This window comes from Saccopteryx leptura, chromosome 4, assembly GCF_036850995.1.
Source record: "Saccopteryx leptura isolate mSacLep1 chromosome 4, mSacLep1_pri_phased_curated, whole genome shotgun sequence".
NCBI lineage: Eukaryota > Metazoa > Chordata > Mammalia > Chiroptera > Emballonuridae > Saccopteryx > Saccopteryx leptura.
Window position 1 is genome coordinate 181,654,054 of NC_089506.1, and position 18,896 is coordinate 181,672,949.

Sequence of the window (18,896 nt, forward strand, 5' to 3'; positions counted from 1 at the left end):
TTCAGCGATCCAAGACAAGAGGCGTGATATTTTTTAGTGCCTCTCGCTAAAGGGGTGGGGGCAACTTCTGATTGATAGAGCCTCCATATTCAGGGATAAACGCTAACAAGAAGGACTTGGCAGATAATAAGATCTATACTACACTAGTCGCAAGCAGAGACTAGTGCCTCTTCTTCCCAGCAAAAACAGGCTACAAAGTGTGGAAAGCCTGGGTTGAGAAGTCCAACTGAATGATAGGCGCTGAACAGTCACCTTGACAACAATTGACTCCCACCCCCGCCTGATTACACTGGAGGCCCTGACTGCCAGAGCCTTTCCCAAAGCTTTGCACTGAGTGGGGATAGAGTGGGGATTTCCCAGCTCTTTGAGCCTCTTACTCCCCAGGCAGAAGCAGTTGCAGCCTTATAGCTGGATCACCAGGCTGCTAATTCAGAAAGGGGGGACTAGGAGAGAGAATCCAGGAAAGCAAACTCTCTCATCATTGGACCCTGCAAACGCCAACAAGCCTTGACTACCAGCAAGACTAAAGCCAATTATATGACATTGCCATAGAATCCCATCAACTGCAAATCCCTACCTAAGTGTGACACAGGGGCAGAGCCTGGGGTACAGAGTCACCGACCAGGAAGAGGGAGAGAAAAGAAAAAGGAAGAAGTTAACCTCTCAAAATCAAGAAAAATCCACAGACTTTACAACTTGTTCCACTAATTCTTTTTTTGTTGTTGTTGTTTGTTTCTTCTATCTTATTGCCTTTATTTCCTCCACCTCGGTCCTTCTATTCTCTGCCCATCTTATGCTTCCCTTTTCTTGAACTACACTACCCATGAGTGTTACATTTTATTTTCTCTTCTTCATCCTCACCCTCCTTTAAGGTTATACTCCAAAACACTTAACTCTCACTCTCTCCTCTTTTGTTTTTTTTTGTCTTGCTTTATTTTGTTTTTTTTCTCTTCCTATTTTATTTCTTCCTTCGTTTTTCTCTTTTTCTTATTTTTTCCTTTCTATTCGTTTTTTCTTTTCTCACATTACTTTCCTCCCATTTAATCCTCAATCATGAACAAATTAGTTAATTTGGGACTCAAGGCATTTTTTGGCTTTATTTTTCTTTTTTGCTTTTGTTTTTATTTTTTTTCTTGTTTGTTTATTTTTGTGGCATTTTGGGTCCTCCCAACCCAAGGTCTTCATTGTATTTAGTCTTCGCTCCACTTAATACAACAGATTTTTACTTATTATTTTTATTTTTTTCTTCCTTATTATTCTTTTTTGGTCCTTTTTTCTGGTTCCCTCTTATCCCTCTCAGTATATCTCTTAGTTGACCATCACTTACAAGCAAATCATCTTATGCTTGTCTAAGATTTTCTTCCTTTTTTTTTTTTTTTGCATTTAGTAGGTCCCTACTCCCTTTTTTTGTCCCTTGAACTCTTCACCCCAAATCAGGCCCTCCATTATAGGCACGATATTTCCCTGAGGAGGGGAGAGGAGGGAAAGAGAAGAAAGAAAAAAGGGGGAAATAATAAATTATTACTGTTTTTTTTTTGTGGGGTGTTTTACCTTTTTTTTTTTTTTTTTTTTTTTTTTACTTTTTACTCTTTATTAATTCTAATTAGTGCTATCAACAAGACCACCCTCAGATGCCGATAAGAAAGAGGAAATCGAATATTATGGATACAAAAGAAAGAGAGGTAACACAAATAGATGTGGAAAAATCTATGGAGAAAAGATTTAACATATTGGAAGCCTTGGAGCTAAATGACAGAGAATTTAAAATAGAAATCTTAAAAATACTCAGAGATATACAAGAAAACACAGAAAAGCAATATAGGGAGATCAGAAAATAACTCAATGAACACAAAGAATATATTACCAAGGAAATTGAAACTATAAAAACAAATCAAACAGAAATGAAAAACTCAATTCACGAGCTGAAAAACGAGGTAACAAGCTTAGCTAACAGAACAGCCCAGATAGAAGATAGGATTAGTGAAATAGAAGACAAACAACTTGAGGCACAACAAAGAGAAGAAGAAAGAGACTCAAAAATAATAAAAAACGAGAAAGCCCTACAGGAATTGTCTGACTCCATCAGAAAGAATAACATAAGAATAATAGGTATATCAGAGGGAGAAGAAAAAGAAAATGGAATGGAGAATATACTCAAATAATAGACGAGAACTTCCCAAGCCTGTGGAAAGAACTAAAGCCTCAAATTCAAGAAGCAAACAGAACACCGAGTTTTCTTAACCCCAACAAACCCACTCCAAGGCACATCATAATAAAGATGACACAAACCAATGACAAAGAAAAAATTCTCAAGGCAGCCAGGGAAAAGAAGAGTACAACACATAAAGGAAGGCCTATTAGATTATCATCAGATTTCTCAGCAGAAACTCTACAAGCTAGAAGAGAGTGGACCCCAATATTTAAAGCCCTGAAAGAGAGGAACTTTCAGCCAAGAATACTATACCCATCAAAGCTATCCTTCCAGTATGAAGGAGATATAAAAACATTCACAAATACAGAAAAGATGAGAGAATTTATCACGAGAAAGCCCCCACTCCAGAAAATACTAAAGGGGGTTTTCCAACCAGATTCAAAGAACAAAAGAAAACAACACCACAAGTAACAGCTCCACCAAGAACACAATAAAACCAAACTTAAACTGTGACAACAAAGGAAAAAAAGGGGGGAGAGAATGGAGATTAACAGTAGCAAAGGACGATGAAGTGCAGAAATACTTATAGGGTACTACAATGAATATGGTAGGTACCCTTTTCATTACTTAATGGTAACCACCCTTGAAAAAACCACCACAAAAACACTTGACTTAAAAAAGGTAGCAACAGAGGAAAGAAGTATGGAACACAAACAAACAAAAACAAATGATAGAAAAACAAAAGAGAAGAATCAAACAAGATACAAAACTAACAGAAAGCAATTTATAAAATGGCAGTAGGGAACCCACAAGTGTCAATAATTACACTAAATGTAAATGGATTAAACTTACCAATAAAAAGACACAGAGTAGCAGAATGGATTAAAAAAGAAAATCCAACTATATGCTGCCTACAAGAAACACATCTAAGCAACAAGGATAAAAACAAATTCAAAGTGAAAGGCTGGAAAACAATACTCCAAGCAAACAACACCCAAAAAAAAGCAGGTGTAGCAATACTCATATCTAATAATGCTGACTACAAGACAGAAAAAGTACTCAGAGACAAAAATGGTCATTTCATAATGATTAAGGGGAATTTGAATCAAGAAGACATAACAATCCTTAATATATATGCACCAAACCAAGGAGCACCAAAATATATAAGACAGCTACTTATTGACCTTAAAACAAAAACTAACAAAAATACAATCATACTTGGAGACCTCAATACACCGCTGACGGCTCTAGATCGGTCATCCAAACAGAGAATCAACAAAGACATAGTGGCCTTAAACGAAATACTAGAACACCTGGATATGATAGACATCTACAGGACACTTCATCCCAAAGCGACAGAGTATACATTTTTCTCTAGTGTACATGGAACATTCTCAAGAATTGACCATATGTTGGGCCACAAAGACAATATCAGCAAATTTAGAAAAATTGAAATTGTACCAAGCATATTTTCTGATCATAAAGCCTTGAAACTAGAATTCAACTGCAAAAAAGAGGGGGAAAAACCCACAAAAATGTGGAAACTAAACAACATACTTCTAAAAAATGAATGGGTCAAAGAAGAAATAAGCGCAGAGATCAAAAGATATATACAGACAAATGAAAATGAAAATACGACATATCAGAATCTCTGGGATGCAGCAAAAGCAGTAATAAGAGGAAAGTTCATATCACTTCAGGCCTATATGAACAAACAAGAGAGAGCCGAAGTAAACCACTTAACTTCACACCTTAAGGAACTAGAAAAAGAAGAACAAAGACAACCCAAAACCAGCCGAAGAAAGGAGATAATAAAAATCAGAGCAGAAATAAATGAAATAGAGAACAGAAAAACTATAGAAAAAATCAATAAAACAAGGAGCTGGTTCTTTGAAAAGATCAACAAAATTGACAAACCCTTGGCAAGACTCACCAAGGAAAAAAGGCACAGGACTCAAATAAACAAAATCCAAAGTGAAAGAGGAGAGATCACCACAGACATCATAGATATACAAAGAATTATTGTAGAATACTATGAAAAATTATATGCCACCAAATACAACAATCTAGAAGAAATGGATAAATTCCTAGAACAATACAACCTTCCTAGACTGAGTCATGAAGAAGCAGAAAGCCTAAACAGACCAATCAGCAGGGAGGAAATAGAAAAAACTATTAAAAACCTCCCCAAAAATAAAAGTCCAGGCCCAGACGGTTATACTAGTGAATTCTATCAAACATTCAAAGAAGACTTTATTCCTATTCTACTCAGTCTTCCAAAAAATTGAAGAAGAAGCAATACTTCCAAACACATTTTATGAGGCCAACATAACCCTCATACCAAAACCTGGCAAGGATGGCACAAAGAAAGAAAACTACAGACCCCAATATCTCTAATGAATACAGATGCTAAAATACTAAACAAAATACTGGCAAACCGAATACAACAACATATTAAAAAAATAATACATCATGATCAAGTGGGATTCATCCCAGAATCTCAAGGATGGTTCAACATACGCAAAACGGTTAACGTAATACACCATATCAACAAAACAAAGAACAAAAACCACATGATCTTATCAATAGATGCAGAAAAGGCTTTTGATAAAATACAACACAATTTTATGTTTAAGACTCTCAACAAAATGGGTATAGAAGGAAAATATCTCAACATGATAAAGGCCATATATGATAAACCATCAGCCAACATCCTATTAAACGGCATAAAACTGAGGACTTTCTACCTTAAATCAGGAACAAGACAGGGTTGTCCACTCTCTCCACTCTTATTTAACGTGGTGCTAGAAGTTCTGGCCAGAGCAATCAGACAAGACAAAGAAATAAAAGGCATCCATATCGGAAAAGAAGAAGTAAAGGTATCACTTTTTGCTGATGATATGATCCTATACATCGAAAACCCGAAGGACTCCACAAAAAGATTATTAGAAACAATAAACCAATACAGTAAGGTCGCAGGATACAAAATTAACATACAAAAGTCCATAGCCTTTCTATATGCCAACAATGAAATATTAGAAAACGAACTCAAAAAAATAATCCCCTTCACGATTGCAACAAAAAAAATAAAATACCTAGGAATAAACATAACAAAGAACGTAAAGGACCTATATAATGAAAATTACAAAGCATTGTTAAGAGAAATCGAAAAAGATACAATGAGATGGAAAAATATTCCTTGTTCTTGGATAGGAAGAATAAATATAATCAAAATGGCCATATTACCCAAAGAAATATACAAATTTAATGCAATTCCCATCAAAATCCCTATGAGATTTTTTAAAGAAATGGAACAAAAAATCATCAGATTTATATGGAACTATAAAAAACCCCGAATAGCCAAAACAATCCTAAGGAAAAAGAATGAAGCTGGGGGCATTACAATACCTGACTTTAAACTATATTATAGGGCCACGATAATCAAAACAGCATGGTATTGGCAGAAAAATAGACACTCAGACCAATGGAACAGAATAGAAAGCCCAGAAATAAAACCACATATATATGGTCAAATAATCTTTGATAAAGGGGCCAACAACACACAATGGAGAAAAGAAAGCCTCTTCAACAAATGGTGCTGGGAAAACTGGAAAGCCACATGCAAAAGAATGAAACTCGACTACAGCCTGTCCCCGTGTACTAAAATTAATTCAAAATGGATCAAAGACCTAAATATAAGACCTGAAACAATAAAGTACATAGAAGAAGACATAGGTACTAAAATCATGGACCTGGGTTTTAAAGAACATTTTATGAACTTGACTCCAATGGCAAGAGAAGTGAAGGCAAAGATAAATGAATGGGACTACATCAGAATAAAAAGTTTCTGCTCAGCAAGAGAAACTGATATCAAAATAAACAGACAACCAACTAAATGGGAAATGATATTTTCAAACAACAGCTCAGGTAAGGGCCTAATATCCAAAATTTACAAAGAACTCATAAAACTCAACAACAAACAAACAAACAATCCAATAAAAAAATGGGAAGAGGACATGAACAGAAACTTCTCCCAGGAAGAGATACAAATGGCCAACAGATATATGAAAAGATGCTCAGCTTCATTAGGTATTAGAGAAATGCAAATCAAAACTACAATGAGATACCACCTCACTCCTGTTAGATTAGCTATTATCAACAAGACGGGTAATAGCAAAAGTCGGAGAGGCTGTGGAGAAAAAGGAACCCTCATCACTGTTGGTGGGAATGTAAAGTAGTACAACCATTATGGAGGAAAGTATGGTGGTTCCTCAAAAAACTGCAAATAGAACTACCTTATGACCCAGCAATCCCTCTACTGGGTATATACCCCAAAACCTCAGAAACATTGATACGTGAAGACACATGTAGCCCCATGTTCATTGCAGCACTGTTCACAGTGGCCAAGACATGGAAACAACCAAAAAGCCCTTCAATAGAAGACTGGATAAAGAAGATGTGGCACATATACACTATGGAATACTACTCAGCCATAAGAAATGATGACATCAGATCATTTACAGCAAAATGGTGGGATCTTGATAACATTATAAGGAGTGAAATAAGTAAATCAGAAAAAAACAAGAACTACATGGTTCCATACATTGGTGGAACATAAAAATGAGACTAAGAGACATGGACAAGAGTGTGGTGGTTACCAAGGGTGGGGGGAGGGAGGACATGGGAGGGAGGGAGGGAGAGAGTTAGGGGGAGGGGGAGGGGCACAGAGAACTAGATAGAGGGTGGCGGAGGACAGTCTGACTTTGGGCGAGGGGTTTGCAACATAATTTAATGACAAAATAACCTAGAAATGTTTTCTTTGAATATATGTACCCTGATTTATTAATGTCATCCCATTACCATTAATAAAAATTTATTATAAAAAAAAAAAAAAAAAAAAAGCTAGTAGTCTTACACAGTTTATTTTCTCTGGACACACTTTCTGGCTGCTGCAGTCAAACAGTTAACTTTCACCATCAAGAAATAACTTTCTTTGCTTGGCTAACAAATGAGCCGAGACGCTTGGAAAAGTAACGTGGGTTGCACCCTCATTCTCACCTTTTTGTTTGTGAATAAATTCTACTATAATGAGATACTCTGTTTTAAGTTTTCTAATTGTTCTGACTGTTGCTCTCCTGTAGTTAGAGATATTGTGATAAGTGCTTAGTCTGGTAATGTCAAAATAAATAGTATTAGCACAGCGTAAGTGTCATTGTGTAGTAAACACGATACTTTGCCGCATAACTGTATAATGACATAATCCGTGTTCCACTGTGCTTTGAAAGTGCAACACTCAGAGTTCCACTTTTCTTTTTTTTCATGGTTAGTATGCATCAGTAACAAAAAATCATAGAATGTATAGCAGTATGTGTGCCACTTGAAGTGCTGTTGGATTACGACGGCATCGCTGAGTTCTGGAGTGTGCTGCACAGCAGTGTGAAGATGAGAGGGCTACATATGGTCTCTGTCACAACTACTCAGCTCGGCCTTGGGAGCAGGAGAGCAGCCACAGACAGTATGTAAATGAGTGAGCATGGCTGTGTTCCAGTAACATTTTATTTAGGGACACCGAAATTTGAATTTCATCTATTTCTTGTGTATCATGAAATATTCCTGTTTTAAACCATTTATAAATGTAAATATCATTCTTCACTTGTGAGCCAAGTAGAAACAGGAAATGGGTTAGCTTTGACTTGCGGACCATAGTTTGCCAACCTCTGTTCTAACATTGGATGTTTGAAGTAATTTTGTTTTACCTAATTGAATGCAGGTAACATACCAAAAGAGAACTTTTCTTCCTTTTATAAATGGAAGGGCCATTTTGAAATAGCATCAAGAGTTATGGTAATGGTGAAGAAAATGTATCACATCACATATGGGAGTTAACACTAAAACCAGTGAGTCTGGCTCTCACATAAACCTCGTTGTTCAAGCAGTGCATGGTTTTGGAAAGAGCATGAATTTGGGGATCAGACAAATGTATATGATTCTCAACTCCTTAACTTGGGAGGACTGTGGCAAGTCATTTGGCATGTTAGTTAGCATCAGTTTCCTGACCTCAAAGTGGCGAGGATGCCTTCTTTGCATCATGGTTCTGAGGAATAGCAATACTATTTCAAATAGTTCTCAGTGCAGGGTACCGTTACCGTTACCCTCATAATAAAGTACGGTTTAAAGCTGAGCAACACCTTGATTTCTCACGCAGAGAGGATGCTTCTGCTTTTGGAAACTAGTATAAGGCCTAGTACCTACTAAATTTTGTCTTCTATTGGAGCCATTACTCCTGTTTAAAAATATTTTCACCCTAATTCTATTACCATGTGCAGTTAGCTATCTTCCCTCACTTAGTGGCATCAGTAAGTTCAAACTCATTAATTCTGCATCCTTATTGATAAAATGACAAACTGGGGAGCCAGGGCAAATCCCTGTGTCAAGCCACTAAATACTAGTTTAAGGTCAAGCCACTGAACCAATAAAATGATGGGAGAGTTCTAATTATGATAATCCTCCACCACTTGAGTACCATTAACTATTTATCAGGTGCTTTGTTGAAATTCAGGTGAATCATTTAGTCCAGGGGTAGTCAACGTTTTTAAACCTACCGCCCACTTTTGTATCTCTGTTAGTAGTAAAATTTTCTACCCACCCACCGATTTCACAGTAAGGGTGATTTATAAAGTAGGGAAGTAACTTTACTTTATAAAATTTATAAGCAGAGTTACAGCAAATTAAAGCATATAATAATCATTACTTACCAAGTACTTTATGTCGGATTTTTGCTAAGTTTGGCAGAATAAATCTTTATAAAACAACTTACTATAGTTAAATCTTTTTATTTGTACTTTAGCTGCCCCACTACAGCCCACCATGAAAGCTGGAACGCCCACTAGTGGGCAGTAGGGATCAGGTTGATTACGACTGAGTCCATTTCTTTGCATTTAGTCCATTTTCATTATCCTGCCAAAAAAATGAACTAGGTTTAGTTTGATGCGATTTTTCTAGTGAACTCATGTTTACTCCTAAAGGTCACTGTTTTAATTTACAATATTATAAATATCCTTCTAATAAATTCAGTCTAATCTTCCTTGGAATCAACAATCTGTAGTTGTATAATCCACCTTTCTTTCCTTTCTTTCTTTTGGTTCGAATAGAAATTTCATTTCCTGTCTCTAGTCTTCCTGCCTTGCTTTGTTTACCCCCTTCTAGGGTCTTTCACTATGAAATTTGTCCACATCTGGATAGTCAGTTGTTCTTATGACGGGCTTCATTTCCTTCTTGCCATTTACTTTCTTAACTTTCCAGGCTGAGGATTATTCTTGATTTTAAAAAAATACAGAAAAGGTAAAATAATTTAAAGGACACTACGCCTTACATTCTCTCCATCATCTCTCCTTAATCTGGCTTTCACCTACTTTGGAAAACCATTTTTTGTTGGCTTGCTTTTTTTTTTTAGAAATTCTCAACTAATTGGGGGTCTAGATTTTATACTTTCTCATTCATTTCCTATGCACATATTTCAGTTCTTGTATATATCTTTTTTTAAAAAGCTGAGCTTGTCAGAAGAGCCACTTATTTTTGCAAGCTTATTCCTTTTTTTTTTCTTATGAGGATCAGTTTTAATTGCAGAACTGGAATCACAGTCCGGAGGTCCCTTCAGCAGGTGTCACAGATCTTCAGCTGACATGCTCACGTTCTGTCAAGGGGCCTGACACTTCCGCTGTATCATTTCTGTCTTGCTGGTCAGTTTTGTGGTCCCAGATAGTAGCTTCGATTGTTGCTACCTTTATTTTCAGGGAGATTAGTTTTTTGGCATTTGAAGAATTATCAGATGCTCTGGGGTTTTTTTTTGGGGGGGGGGAAGGGGAGACTGATGTCATTTGGCCATTCAGATCTGTCACTATTAAATTTTGTTTCCTGATTTTGTGGTCTTTTCATTAAAGTTTATTCAGCAACTGTTTTTTGTTTTTGTTTTTGCCTTTTTTTTTTTTTTTGAACACTTTGTGGCAGGCAATGAGCTCTATACTTAAATCTGTTTTTTCTTCTTTGGCCTGGAATTCTATATTTTCATAATTGTATTCCAATGTTTCTTCTCTTCTTTTGTCAAATATTTCCGACAGCGCCTTTTACTGTTGGCGTCCTGAATTTGACTGCAGGTGTGCATCATCCCAGTATACTTCCCTACACTGCCCTCCTCATTTGTGTGCATCTCAGTGAGAAATCAGCGTCAGTGATTGCTATGCCACACTTCTTGTGCTCCCTTGTTATCTAAAGTCTTCTTGTTTACAGCTCTTGTCTATAAACTTTTGGGTATTGTTCTCAGACTTCCCGCTCAGTTCTCCTCTCCAGTGACTCACTCCACCATCTCTAACCTGATGGGGTGTGTCCTAGCTAGTTGCCTGGCTTTTATCCTTTCCCCTTCATCTTCATTCCGCGTAAACATCACGTGGGAAAGTCAAAATACGCTCCTGCCAAGACCTCGTGAGAAAACATTATAGCCATCTTAACTTGTGCCTTGGATATTAAAATCTCAGTTTCAAACATCGTATGGATAGGAAAATCACTTCTTTTTTGCCATTTCCCCCACTAGGGAATCCTTTCTTATTGACATGTGAGTGTCTTTTATCTGAGATTGTTTAATATCTACTGAGAAGTTTTATCCCTTATACTGAAAACTATTTGCCTAGTTCCTAGTGTTCTATATTTGGTGGAGAGAAAGGGGACATGTCTTTCTTCTATTCACTTACGAACCATCTCCCTGTTTTTAATCCATGTCTTACCCATCACCCTTCTTTTCCTGGTGTCTCCACACCCCAGGATCTTAAGGGTTCTGTAGGATAAAAGAGTTCTCATCTTGTCTGTATATCTCTCTTTGGTTACTTAAACCTAAGGATAACTTCACTAACTCTAATTCTTTCATGTTTCCTATTCTACCAGCCTATCTGTGTGTTTTCATTCCAGCTCTCCCAGGTGAGTGAATCTGCTCAGTGCCAAAATACTCAGATGATAAGAACCCATTGAACAAGGCTGAGATAGATTTTCCCCTAGTATCCTTCTATCAGAAGCCTGAGACTATTCAAAAAGATGTTGGATACTCAGCCTAGGATAGGGCTTTACAAACAATTTTTTTTTCTTTTTTGTTTTTTAGTGAGAGGGACAGAGAGAAGGACAGACAGGCAGGAAGGAAGAGAGATGAGAAACATCAATTCTTCATTGCATCTCCTTAGTTGTTCCTTGACTGCTTTCTCATATGTGCCTTGACTGGGGGGCTCCAGCAGAACTGGTGATCCCTTGCTCCAGCTAGTAATCTTGGGCTTCAAGCCAGCGCCCTTGGGGCTCAAGCCACTGACCATGGGATCAGGTCTGTGATCCCACACACAAGCCAGCAACCCCATGCTTAAGCTGGATGAGCCCGCACTCAAGCCCGACAACCTCGGGGTTTCGAACCCGGGTCCTCTGCATCCCAGTCTGATGTTCTATCCACTGCGCTGCTGCCTAGTCAGGCACTTTTTACAAATAATTAATGCTCAATGAATAATTGCTTAATATTTGGTTCTATTGTTGGAGCCTAATGAAAACATTTTCTAATCTATGTAGGGAGTTGATATAAAGGGATTCTGTCAGGGTATGGGAGGAAGAAAAGCATTGATTGACATAAGTCTACTAAACAGGAAATACGATTTTTGCATTAATAATAAGATGAAGCTGGGATAATAAAAATCAGATGGTAATTGGACTCTAATACATGACACTAATTGGTTCATTTTACAATTATACCTATATTCTCTATTATACAACTAAAAATATATATTGTAAACATTTAAAATAACATATCAATAGTGGATCTAGTACTATTTAGTGAAATGCTTTAAAATTTCTGTTGATTTTTATAGCATCTAACCCCTAGAATCTTTACACTAAAAATGTTTCTGAAACTAGTGATTGTTCTGTTTTGTAAGGACAGTAAATGAAACCTGTAGGCCAGATAGAAAATGACAGGTCATTAACTTGTGAGAGGTTTTCAAGAGGTTTCTTGATAGGTAAACTGCATGTAAATTGCAGTGATACCCTAAACTCCTCTTTATTTATCCCTCACAAAGTTGAACATACCATCATTACATGTCTTTAAAACATACCCTTCAGCTGCAAAATGTTTTCAGAACAGAAAGGCTTGAGTGAATGGGTATGTCATTTTCCTTTGAACTTACACTGTAAGCTTTAATTTCTTTTTGGCTCAAATGAAGTTCATGTGAAATTAGGTCTTTAAGTTCACTCTTGGAGTGCTGAAACTTAAGGACTTACCACCAAGAATATGACAAAGCTCTGCCTTGTAACTGTGATTTGTTTCCACCAAGCATCTGTATATTGATTAGGAAAATAAAATTTTCATATTCAACTGGGTCACAAAAAATTGTGACCAGACATCACCAGATATTTTTCACAGTTTATTCTATTTGTACCTTGAACTCAAAGCATCTGGCCTCAAATAAGAGAGACCAGATTTGATGCTGAAGTAAATTCTATAATTTCCTAAACCATATATATATATATTTTGTATTTTTCTGAAGCTGGAAACGGGGAGACAGACAGACTCCTGCATGCGCCTGACTGGATCCACCCGGCACGCCCACCAGGGGGCGACGCTCTGCCCATCAAGGGGCGATGCTCTGCCCCTCCAGGGCATCACTCTGTTGCCACCAGAGCCACTCTAGTGCTGAGGCAGAGGCCATAGAGCCATCCCCAGCGCCCGGGCCATCTTTGCTCCAATGGAGCCTCGGCTGCGGGAGGGGAAGAGAGAGACAGAGAGGAAGGAGAGGGGGAGGGGTGGAGAAGCAGATGGGCACCTCTCCTGTGTGCCCTGGCCGGGAATTGAACCCGGGACTTCTGCACGCCAGGCCGACGCTCTACCATTGAGCCAACTGGCCAGGGCCCATATTTTGTTTTTTAGACATTATGTAATGAGTATAATTCTTCTATCTTCACATCTTGGTGTTAAGATGTTAAGCCAGTGACCATAGAATTAACTCTTCACATAAATGTGTTACTGCAGTGTAATTTGTCAATGACGCCATATATCTTTTGAGTTTGTGCTTTCAATTAAGCATTTTATAACCTGAATGAACACTGCTTGTTATTTGTGCAGTGAGTCCATCATTACAGAGGCCCCAGAGGCCCAGGAAGTGCAGCCCAGCGCCCATCTTGTCTGGCTACCTCTGCTAGCTGGAGCTTTTAAGTAGCTTCTTATTAATCCAAAGAATAATTTATGACAATGATAGAGATCCAACTAGTACAGATGGTTGGTTGTCCAAGGAGAAGAAGTCTCCTTCTAATGCCGGGGACCCTGTTCACCAGACCTTCTCAGAGGCAAACTTTGTTAAGTGTCTTGCAAATCCTGTATAGAAATGTTTTCTGATGAGTAAACTTTGTGTGCAGGGGTATTATTTTATATATATTTATATATACACATATACACAGATATATATTAATATATTTCTGTGTAAAGTACAAACACACTGGGCATACTGTTTTTTACCTTGCTTTTGTTATTTAAAATGTCAACCTATAAATTATTCCATATTGACACAAATATTACTTATTAGGAAATATGTAAATTGGACATATTCCTAAAATTGGAATTGCTGGGTCAAAGAGTATGTGTATTTATAACTCTTAAAACTTTTGATCTACTTGGCATTTATTTTGATAGGAGTGGGGTGGGAATTTAGCTGATTCATTTCCATGTGGCTGCTGGTTTTCCCAGCACTCTTAGTTGGGGAAATTTCTCTTTACTGCTCATATATATGTATTATAATATAATAAATTCCATGTGTATATTCCATATATAAATTCCATATATATTTAATTGGAACGTATTCTGTCCGATCAACTAATATATTCAGCTTTTTAATTGCTATAGCTTTGTAATATCTTTTAATATCAGATTCACCTATTTTGTATGTTTACTTTTTGACCTAATATTTAAAATTCATATTGTACAGAAAATAGTCCTGTATCAGTTTTCTTTATCTGGATTCAATTTATGGATTGATTTATGGAGAATTAAAATCAGTAAGAGTATTCCTATGTAATAACAGGATATACATATTATTTTGATTTACCTGATTTTATTATTATTTGTATATCTATTAATCTTTATTGCTTGATTTATTAGCTTTAAACAATAACTGCTTACAAAATTAGAAAAAACAGTGTGTTTATATTCTTTATACCATGTTCTTTTATTAACATTTCCTCAATATTTATTATTTTTCAACATATTCATGACATAACATTTCAATTCTTTTTTTCTTTCTTTCTTTTTTTTTTTTTTTTAAGTGAGAGGAGAGGAGATAGAGAGACAGATTCCTCCAAGCTCCCTGACTGGGATCTACCAGGCAACCTTGTCTGGGGCTGATGCTCAAATCAACTGAGCTACCCTCAGTACCCTGGGCCAACGCTTGCACCGTTGAGCTACTGGCTGTGGGAGGTGAATAAAGGGAGAAGGCGAACAGGGAGGAGAAGAGAAGCAGACAGTTGCATCTCCTGTGTGCCCTGACTGGGAATTGAGCCCGGGACGTCCATATGCCGGACCAATGCTCTATCCACTGAGCCACTGGCCAGAGCCAACATTTCGATTCTTTTACTACAATTTCCACAGTTTCTATATCTGAGTAGAATCAATTTATTTCACCAGTCCTTCAACTATTATTTTTCAATTATTCTTGAGTCCCCTTGTGTTTGAGAATTTATGTTATTTGCCTTTACTTTTGAAAAATAGCTTAGCTGAGAATAAAATTCCTACATCACCACTTTGCCCCATGAACCCTCTAGACCTGCCATGTCCTAGAATCAAAGGCCCCACCAGTCTCAGCAGAGCCTGCAAAAGCCCCTCACCTCTGGTTCCCCATCTGCACACCTTCTCCCTTCTCCTTTCTGCACAGACTGGCTTCTTTTTCAGCACTCTGCATTCTCTCTGCTCTCTCTCTCTCTCTGCAAACATGGCTTCTCTCTGCCTCTTCTCCTTCTCTTCTCTCTACAAATCTCTCCGGTGTGAAAACCTCTCCTCCAGCAAACATTAGCAAAACAATGGCCCTTTCCAAGAAAGAAGGCAATTTGCAATTTCACAGACCACATACACCTGGCCCTGCCCAGCCCCCAATGTGAACTATAAGTGGGCAAACATAAAAATCATGCCATGTTAACTAAGCAATATCAGAATGATCATCTGAGAAGGGCATTCCTTTGAACTAAGCATTGCTGTCTCACTGTCGATCACCTTTTAGTCTGAAGATACTGAGTAAATGATATGATGACACTTTAAGTCGGAAACACTGGCATCTGAATTTTTCATATTTTGAAGGCCATGGAGAAGTGGCAGGGAAGCAGGAGTGGAGGAGTGTCGCCTTGTCACTCCAGACACCGAGTCTCTCAGTGACAACCACTGGTGTTTTCTTCTGAATGACTCTGCACTTCCTTGGTTCCGAGACAATCCTGAACAAGGTGAGACATTAACAGTCTCAGACCCGCTGGTTGGTAAAGACCTGGAATTAGCAATGCCGTCAGATCAAGGGTAAGCCCAAGGTGTTTAGTTGGCTGACATATCACGGGAACATCTTCTTACTACCTAGCTTGTATTATTTGACCATACCCATCAAATTCTGGTCCCCATAAAATAGAAGCTGAGTGAATGAATGCTTTAATTCCCCTCTAGTACTAGAGTCAGGCTTCAAACCTGATGACTCATAAGGCTGCTGTGACTGTGCCTGACCTCCCATGGCCTTTCTCCCTGTTTCTATCTTCTTTTCTGTCTGTACCAAGGACACGTGTCACCGGATTTAGGGTCTACCTGGTGGCTTCCCCTTCCACTTAATCAGTATGATGTCATCTCGAGATCCTTAATTATATCTGCGAAGACCCTTTTCCCAAATGAGGTCAGATGCATAGGTTCTGGGTGGATATATATTTTGAAGTCACAATTCAACCCACTATACCTGAAAAGCACATATTAAAGAACATTCTAATGTATGACAGACATGCACATTCATCGTTAGTAAGGTGACATACAGTAAAGTCATAAACTGGGATTTACGTGAAACTCCTGAGGAATTAGCAACAATTCCATCTCCTTCCCGCCCACTGAGCTCTAACATAATGATGAATTGCTGCAGTGGTGGATGAAAAACTAACGGCCGGTGCTAAGGCCACTTACAAGCCTAGCTTTGAAGATAGCCAGGATTTTACTTGTTATTGTGCCTCACCCACAAAGTTGGACTCCGCTGACACAGACACTTAGCCCAACCCCATCGAAGTTTGCTCTGTTCTTTTTGCATCTTACTTTGCTGACCCTGTGTGGGCACAAACTTGAACACTCTGCCTCTTCCGTAGAACTTCCCCTCCCACTCCCAGCCACATTGTGGGGTAATTTCCATGCACACTGCATTTTCAGTGAAGAAAATATTAGCAAATGCTGCAATTGTATCTAGGCTCATTTTGCAAGGAGTAAGAGTGATAGAACAGGGTGCGCTCAATTTGTTGAATGCAGAACAAAGGAGGTGATGTGACCTGCCATGGTTCACACAGCAAATAGCTGGTAGAACTAAGTTTCCGGTCCAGGTCTCTCTGACTCCAGAGCCCATATATTCAGCCATTACACTGGAAAGCTCCACTGGAAAACAGCCACTTACACCGGGGACGGGCTTACATCTCCACTGTGTGCAAGTTTCATAGGAACCCAGCAATAGGAAATCTCTGTGAGATGTCTGACTCCTCACAATAGAGAAGAGAATGAGAAATTATTTTATCCAACAGATTAATTACTTGATCAAACAACTTGGCAGAACTACTTCATGTATATAATTCTTCCCTGCTTTCTGGTAACAGAGACTGCTTTTAACTTAAATTTTAAATTCTGCACGTGTTATATAATTCCTATAGGTGGTAGAACATTAGAAATAACCTTGTTCAGTTAAAAAGGAATAGAAGAGAAGGCGGGGAGAACAATGGTGAACAAAATGAACTGAGGAACAGTCGAAGGCCCTGACATAAACAGCGAGAGGAGCATAGAAATTTTACCACAGTCTAGAGACACAAAACATTTCATTTCCCTTTGCATGAAACTGGTCTGACCTTCACAGTTCTGATATAACAGGAACTATTTCTCTGGTAACTGCACTGCATTTTAGGCAAGTGGTTAAGCAGAATGCTCAGCATGAATAAATACAGTTAGAAATTGTTAGGGAAGATTTCTATGAAGAGTGCATGTTAAGCAGTACTATAAATGTAAGAGCTTACCGCAAAATGAAATTCATAATATAAAGGTCAAACCTGCCTAAGAGAGACTTTTAGGTACACTATTGGGTTGAAAAACTGATTCCCATTTTGTTTTAATAGTAACATGTGGTGGCTGAGGTGATGCGTTTTGGCTGAAGGGTCTTGTAGCATTATCTGTGCTTGATTCAGCAGAAATGCATGTGACTTCTGCTGGACCGTGAAAAATGATTGAATTTCCTCTTCCTGAATCTGAAATGAATGACTAGAAACATTATCAACAAGGTGGGCTGTCAAAAAAGAAAAAAAAAAAGAATGTATGTACTTTATCTAGAAATGGTTATATTTTCCTTTAGATAAACACTGAGGATTTTATGGGATAGTTTAGAACAAAGTTATGTAATTTTAAGCCACAGGTCTAGCTAAGAACCACAGGTGATAAGAATCAGAGAGACTTACTATTATTATTATTCTAACCTCCTGCCTCATTTCTGAATTTGAAGGATATCATCTAGGCTTGTTCCTAAGTGAGAAGCATGACGGGGCCTTGAGAATTTGGAGAAGCACCAGGAGATCCCTGGTGTCACATCGGTACTGGTGGACCAGCCATCAAAGGCAGTCCTCACCCTTCGGGGAGTTTTGTACTTAATTAGTCCTTACACTGATGAACTGGTCAACTACAAACCAGCCACACTAGTAGAGGTGAAGCATGATGTTGGTCAAATAAGTTTGTAAAATATGATTTTTATGTTTGCTCACTTATAGTTTGCATTGGGGGCTGGGCAGCGCCAGGTGTATGTGGTCTGTGAAATTGCAAATTGCCTTCTTTCTTGGGAAGGGCCATTGTTTTGCTAATGTTTGCTGGAGGAGAGGTTTTCACACCGGGAAAGATTTGTAGAGAGAAGAGAAGGAGAAGAGGCAGAGAGAAGCCATGTTTGCAGAGTGAGAGAGGAGAGAATGCAGAGTGCTGAGAGAGAAGCCATGTTTGCAGAGAGAGAGCAGAGAGAATGCAGGGTGCTGAGGAAGAAGCCATGTTGGCAGAGAAGGGAGAAGGTGTGCAGATGGGGAACCAGAGGAGAGGGGCTTTCGTGAGCTCTGCTGAGACTGGTGGGGCCTTTGATTCTAGGAGAAACCAGAGAAGATTCTCCTGGTTGTGGAACCAGAGAATGTGCCAGAGCTTTGTAAGCTCTGAGTGAAAGGGAAGTGTTTTTTCCCTGTGTATTTGCTCGCCAGCCAGTGCAAGGCTAGAATAAAGGAATGGCCCACCATTCTTTGGCTCCACTGTTTATTTACCGTCTACCCGAATCTAATGGGAACCTGCATGTGAACGGCCACGATGGTGGCGACTGCTTTCCAGGCTGTCAGAGAGGTTGGGTGGATGAACCAGCAGGCCCACCAGTTACAACTCCGAGTCCTGGAGTCCTATGGGAGTGCTGAGGGGGAGGAGAGGACTTCAGGAAAGCTTTTTAGAGAAGGTGCG